This window comes from Chrysochloris asiatica, unplaced genomic scaffold (assembly GCF_000296735.1).
Source record: "Chrysochloris asiatica unplaced genomic scaffold, ChrAsi1.0 scaffold00213, whole genome shotgun sequence".
Taxonomy (NCBI): Eukaryota; Metazoa; Chordata; class Mammalia; order Afrosoricida; family Chrysochloridae; genus Chrysochloris; species Chrysochloris asiatica.
In genome coordinates, this window is record NW_006408731.1 from 3,171,200 (window position 1) to 3,179,009 (window position 7,810).

Sequence of the window (7,810 nt, forward strand, 5' to 3'; positions counted from 1 at the left end):
ACACCCAAACTATGATGTGTCTGCTCTTACCCTGTGCTCTACTGTCGCCTCCCTCCACCTCCAACTAACCCCCCCCACCCCAACTCCACCATTATGGTTATCTTATATTCCATTAACTTTTCCCTCCATTTAAGACAGTCTACTTTATCCTGTAATCTACCTAACCTTCTCACCACCTGGATCTCTGTTCCTCTATGTTTACCTTCTTTCACATTGTAATTGTTTTGATCATAGACTGACCTCCCAGATCCTCTGAATTTGTTCTTATAGTTTTATTCTGTTCTCGACTCCTCCATTTGCTGATTGAGTTCTAGGTGATGCTGCCACGCCCATCAATTTCTGATTGTTTCTGTTCTTGTTGGTTCTCAGTCCACAGAACTCCCTGTAGGATGTTTTTCATCACAGGGTTGGCTTTGACAAAATCCCTTAGCTCCTGCTTATCCTGGAATGTTTTGATTACACCATCATATTTGATTGACAGCTTTGCTGGATAGAGAATTCTTGGTTGGCAGTTTTTTGTTTTTTTTTCTTTCAGTGTTTTATATATGTCTCCCCATTGCCTTCTTGCCTGCATAGGTTTCTGTTGAGAGATCCGAGCTTAATCTGATTTGCTTGCCTTTGTATGTTATATTTCTCTTTTCCCTAGCTGCTTTCAGGATTCTGTCCTTATAAAGATAAGGACTTTATAAGGATTTTGGAGAGCTTGATTATTATATGTCTTGGTGATTTTCTTTTAGGGTCTATCCTTCCAGGGGTTTGTTGAGCTTCTTGAATGCTTATCTTTTCACTTTTAAGGATGTTAGGGAAATTTTCTTCCAGCAGCTTTTCAACTATCTCCTTTGTGGACCTGTGTGATTCATCCTTTTCTGGAATGTTGATAATTCTTAAATTATTCCTCTTCCTGTTGTCCAATATGAATCTTAGACCTTCTTCAGACTTTTTTAACCCTTTTTTTCTGATTGTTCTTCTATCTTAGTGATATTGAGTTGGTATTTATCTTCCAGCTTAATAGTATGGCTTCTGTCTCTTCAATTCTACTCCTTTGCCTTTTCAGTGTATTGTCCACTTCTGATATTCTATTATTAATCGTTTGGACCTCTTTCTGTAGGTTTTGAATTTTTTCCAATGCTGTATCTATCTTATTTGAGTGTTTCTGTAGCGCTTTCCTGACTTCTTCCTTATTTTTCTTAACTCCATTGTAAAGTGTTTTGATATATTTTATAGTCATTTTTCTAAATTCCTTCTCAGGCATTTCCAAAACCTGCCCTCTTTCCAGTATGGAGTGTAAGTCGACCTCCAGTTCATTTGTCTCAGTCACTTTATCTCGTTTCTGGATTTGTGTTGATATGGTAATCTGTTTCTGTTTTTTGGGCATATTCAGGAGTTATTTGTGGTCTTACTACTTAGATAAGGAGCTCTGGTAGCATAGTGGTTACGAATCGGGCTGCAAACCTTAAGGTCAGCGGTTGGAAACTGCCAGCTGCTCCGCGGGAGAAAGATAAGGCTTTCTACTCCCGTAAAGATTTACACCCTCGGAAACCCTATACAGGGGTCGCTATGGGTCGGACCCGACTCGATGGCACTTAACAACAACAACAACTACTTAGATGGGTGTGTATTTTGGTATTTTTTATGCTTTCTGATTGCCTCCAGGTAGATGTGATCAGGAGATGGGCTTCCCTTTTCACTCTTCTTCCTGAGAAATTTCAAGATGCCACCGTTGGTCATTATAACGTTACTCAGGATTTAATTTTCAGCCTGTTTCCTTTTTAGTCTGCCTGTCCTCCTCCACAACCCTCGTTCAGGCCCTTTTCCTAGCGATAAACAGTTTGGGCCGGCTGTGGCTATTTTGCGCTGCTATTTGGTTGTAAGTGGAAACTGTCCCTTCAAATTTTGAGATCTGTGTGCATGTGTAATAGAACCCTCTGGGGGTAGGTGTGGGGTGTCCACTCACTGAGGCACCCCCTCTAGTCACAAGAATGGAGGTGTGCAGACAGCGAGAGAGCATTGAACAGATACGAAAAAAGAATATCCACACCTTTATCTCCGTGGTTCTATCAGGTGTCTGTGGCTGCTCTGATGCTTCTCCGCTTGGTCTAGTCCAATATGGTGGTGCCGGGAGCAGCTAAGTGCCTTGGATTAGAAAGCACTGGATTTCTTGCTTCTGCTACAAATTCCACTTGCTGTAAGTCTTCCAACCTTCTAAATATTCCTTTATATATGGTTCAGAGTTCTGGGACCATTCCCTAAGCCTGCTTGGTCCTGTATTCTGTGTTGTTACTGACAGAGCTCCTCAGTGCACATCTACTCTATCCACCATCTTGTTTATTCCTTCTCGTTCCCTTATTTCTTATATCACGATTTTCACGTCCTTTACCCACGACCCTCCTTTCCACCTAAACCCTAAATTTTGGCGTTCCTCAGACTCATCCTTGACCCTCTTTGCTTTCTGACTCTTCTTTTACTTACAGGCCTCTAACACTTAGCACATTCCTTCATCCGTTCTCCTATCTCCACAGTTTCATGCCCTGTTCCTGCCCCAGCGAGCCAACAACCTGGAGTCATCCTGAACTACAGTTTCTCTTCTTCACTTCCTAATCTGAACAGCGAGTTACACAAAGTCTTTCTTTCTAATATGTCATATTCCATCTGTCAGCTTCTCTTATTTCCATAGTGATCTCTCTCCTTCCAACAATGATCTCTTGCAAGGGATATTGACATGAACATTCTAACTTCTCTCCCTAAATCTCTTCTTGCTTAGTCAAACCAGTCTCCTTACTATGTTTGTTTTAAAATACATACTTTATTCTGCATTCTCTTAACTAAAACAAAACAAAATAATGGACTGTGCTTATTAACTTTCCATCACAGGGATCACCTTTCAGTTCCTCAAATGCATTATGCTTCTTCCCATCACAGGACCTTTGCCCTGCCATTTCCTTTGCAAGGGATGCTCAATATCCTTTTCTGCATGATTTGGACACTTACCTTTAATGACCAATAACATACACACACACAAACACTGATGGGAGTATTAGTTAAATAAGTGCATTATTTGTTATAGAGTAAAATATTTAAGTGATAAAAGTTATGTCAAAGAAAGACATCTAGTATACAGAAAGATGTTTAAGACATTTGAGTATAGAAAAGATGCATTTAACAACTATTTATGAGTACTAGATCATCCAGTGAGATTATATAGCCATATGATTCAGATGACTAGCTGGTCAAGGATAGTAGCACACTATTAATAATGGTTATCTCTGTATGTGAGATTAAGCATTAATTAAACTTTTTCTTCCTTTTTTTTTGCTGATTTTCATTTTTCAAATGTTTCACATTGAAAAGGTTTTATTAAAAAGAGGAAAACATAAAAATTAGGTAAAGAAATTACTGAGCATATGCTCTACCAGCTCTATAGAAAGATGAGTCAGGCATAGAGTTTCTGCTCTGGAAGAAAGGGGGGGGGGTGCGGAGGGGGGAGGGCAACAAAGGCACACAACATTAACTCATAATTAGGGTAAACTAGGTGGCGCTGTATGATCAGCACTGGACTGCGAATCACAGGTTGACAGTTCAAACAATAACAACAATGAAACGTATAAGCATAAGCATATATTTGACCCAGATTTAGTAGAGATTTAAGGGTGAATGACTCTGATGGACAATTCTAATGTCAGCAGGGCAGTGTGACCCTTAGGAAGGAATTCAGAGAACAATGACAATGGAACAGAATTTTGAATCATAAATAGGAGTTATCTATGAGGGCAAAAGGGCTTGGAGGGCAGAGAAGGGATTTGTGGTCTAAGTAGATATAAACTTGTTCATTCATTCTTACAAAAGCAAAAGCAGCAACAACAAAAACAAAGAAAACTCTAGGCCTCTATCATGAAAAGGTTGTATGATTATTTTAAACTATCCAATTAACTTTTAAAGTGCCTTGTTTTTGTGCTACTATAATATCTTGGAGTTCTGGTGTGGTGCTGTAGGATAAGCATTGAACTGCTAACCACAAGCTTGGCAGTTCAAACCCACCAGCTGCTCCTTGGAAACCCAGTACAGAGTTGCTATGAGTCTGAACTGACTGGATGACACTTAACAACATCAACACTATAATATCTTGAAATGCTTCTGTCACTATATTAACTAAAGTGAAATCATATGTTTCACTAACCTGTCTCTTTCATCAGACTCTAAACCAGTTGAGGGCAACAACCATATCTTTTTCCAGAACTATATCTAGTGCTAAATACATACTAGGATATTAATAAACATCTGTGATTGGAGAAGACTTAAACAGAATAAGAATTAAGAAGGCAGAATGACATAAAGCATATTACACATCTTATGATTTCTCTATGCCATGAAAGATGCAGTGGATAGTTTAGCTGTAATTTTTAGACTCTTGCAACATGATACAGAATAGCAAGTAGTATCTCCTTTTACAAATAACTGTGGGAGATTCATCAGGCTTAATTATAACCTGGATGAAATATCCCTCAAAACCCACTTTCTTTTCCTTTGATTGTATGCCACCAGGCCCCTTTCTTATAACTGAGTCACCCACCCACTAGAGAACCTCATGACCAATATCAAGATGACCTGAACGCATCTATGAGTACCACACTGGAAAGTTATAAACTGCCCTCCAAGTTAGTGATTTATAATCTGATTTATAACATCAGGCTCCTGTGAGTCCTTCCTGTTAGTGTGAATCAGACCCTAGAGACTAATTACCCTCCATTGATAATCTCACTGAGTTTATCAGTAAAGCTGAAGTCTAAACCTTAGAAAGAAGAAAAAACACAAAACAAGGCAGTAATCATGTTTAGCAGGTGGACTGGTATATACCCTGCAAGCCTGCCCCCTACACACCCCACTCCCCTCCCCCTCTCTGGATCTAAAGTCCACAGCTGCTCCATCGCTCCACGTCATCATATCTGCCTCCATCTCAGGCATCACTGCTTCTCTGGGTAGGGTTCTGCTCTCGGCTCTTGATGTTGATGGTCCTAGGGACCTCCGCTCCTAGACTGGAGAGTTAATCACTCCCTTCCTTGCTATAAAATGTCTACCTTTACATTTCCAACCCTCACAATCAGTCCTGATAACAACTATTTACTATTGTATCACAAGAGACCCATCTGCATTTCATTTCATCAGCTCCGCCTAGACAGATTGGATACTACTCACTGGAGATTCTGCCTTCCTCCAGGCCCCCTGGCTCTAGGTTCCCTCTTGAAAGCTTGTAAGCCAGTCATTTCTTGCCTTTATAGCCCCCCCCCCCCCTTTGGGTAGCCAATGTCCAAGTTGCCCATCCCTGTCTACTCTGTGTGTGGAGGAGTGGGAATGATTCTTGCTGTAAGGATTTGTTCCCTCTTTTGAGCTACTGCATCCATAGGTGTAGGTCAAGTTCATCAAATTGTATCAGGTTACTCTTTTTTTCCTCTTCTTTCTTCTTCTGGTTGAGCTCTGATCATCCAGTCATTGAAGCCAGGTCAAGTGGGTATTATCTGCAAGTGTGGTTTTCTTGTGCATATGCCCTCTCTTTTTATCAGCTGAATGCTTCACTCTCCACATTGTAGGGCTTAGCTCGCCACTTAATTGTTGTTTTCCCCTCACTTCCCCTTATTGGTGACGAATGTGGTCACCAATCAGAGCCTGTATTCCCATTGAATCTTATTCTTGGAAGGGGGTTTGCACTGAGGGGACCTGACCACTTGCCTTGATGTTTCCTGGGCAAGCAACTTGTTTGTTCTTGTAGTAACAGTCTGTCTGCCTCTATTGTTTTGTATTTTTCTTGTAGGTCTTTCTTACAAGAAGTATTTTCTGTTCTTCTAGCTGATCCAGGCTGGTGTGCTCATCCTTTCAAGTGGAAATTTCCCATCTCTGGAGATCTGGATGTGGTTCAGGCTTCTACCTATAGTCTTATGTATTCCAGATGCTCCGCAGGAAGCCTCCTTCACTGGGCACATTGTAGCCCCATTTTAGGTATTCCAATCAGTTATAAGCAGAAGATGGACGGACTTACAAGCTTTCTAAGTGATGTTTCTGGCTATTCCTTTCTCTCCCCCTCCAGTGTCTATTTTATAATATAATGCAGGGAAAACCAAGATTCAAAAGACACCCAAGCATCTTAACATTATTTCTCCCTTTTCCCCATTCCAACCATGTCTCAATGCACTGTTGATATTTGAACATTTTTCCTGATAGTGTTCCAACACTGGTCCTTGAGATGCCCAGAATAAGCATCAATTTTCTAGCTGATGGTTGACTTCTGAACTTTTTCTTGGTCAGCGATTGAGGATGTTTCCATTGTATATTCTGCTGTCTCGTCAACAGAAATAATTATTTTTAAAGAAACTTTTACCTTCCTTCGAGTATTGATCTAAATTTTGTTTGCAGATGTCCAAATGCTTCTGTTGATGCTCTTCTATGAATTGTTTCAGTATCCATCTCGTGCAAACTTTTCAAAACCCAAATCTGTTGTGGATTATTCCATAGGCAGAACCATGGTTGATTTACAAACAATTTGCCATATAATCCACTGTCATTCATCTATTTGACAGAATCATTTCATGTGCACATTCAATGTTGTCATCAGCCATGGCTGTGGATAGGCATTTTACTATAACCTGAGTGTGCATAATTTATGACTCATTCTAGATTTCCCAATTTTAGGTTTCATATATGCATACTCTTCTGTTGTCATTAGATTTCTCTTTTAGCTGAGCATTTGGTTTAATTTTCCATTGCTCTGCCCAGTGCATTTTCTAGTCAGAATGCATAACATGCATATTGTTGACTCCAACATTTGGTAAGGAAATGTTATGTTCTGTTTCTTTTTCAATGTAGAAGTTAAGCTAATGTAACATTCCCACAAAATGCCAATCAAATCTCCTCTGAAAAAAATCCAGAATGATAGGTTTTAATTTTCAAGAGAAGGCATATTAAAACAATTAGCATTTAAAACTGAATTTTTTTTACTTAATGTTTTCCAGAGTTTTAAAAATATTTATTTTTTAGTTTATTTGAAGAAAATGTATTTGTATAATTTATGAGAGCCTTGTATTGAATGTTAGAATTAAAACCTTCCCCACAGTTTACTATCTATGTTAACAAAATTTTAGTTTTCTAGTATTATAATCAAGTGACTTTACTATTCCAGGAGACGTTTGCCTAGGAAGAGAAAAGTTACAAAGAACTTTTTGCTTATTCCCGGAAATGATTGTTTATAGTAGGAATTTCTTGAAAGATCCTTCAACTTCTCATTAGAAAGTATTGAATAATAGCATATGCAGTAATATACTTTCAGCACTTGTGATGTTTAAAAATTACATCCACACATCATCAAGAAACCTGCCCTTCAATTTTGTTCTCCTTGAGAGTAAGTTGAATTTAGTGCTTTGCTTCTAGTGAATACAATAATGTGGACGTGACAGTCAATACTAAGACACACATTACGCTGCAGCTTCCCCCCCTTGCTTTTTCAGATCACTTGAGTTAGTGGAATCCAGCTAACATGTCAGGAGGCCACTCACCTATGAAGAGGTCCATGTGGTAAAACAAACAAATTAAACTTATTAACTAAAGTTTCCATCCAACAACCAAATTTGGAAGAGAATTCTCCAGCCACAGCTAAGTCCCCTGAGAACATATTGTTTGCAACCACATGAGAAATTTCTATTCAACTAAGCCACAACTAAGTTCTTGACCCACAGAAACAATATTGTTGTTGTTGTTGTCAGGTGCCATCCAGTTGGAACCGACTCATAGCGACCCCATGCACAGCAGAACGAAACAATGTCCGATC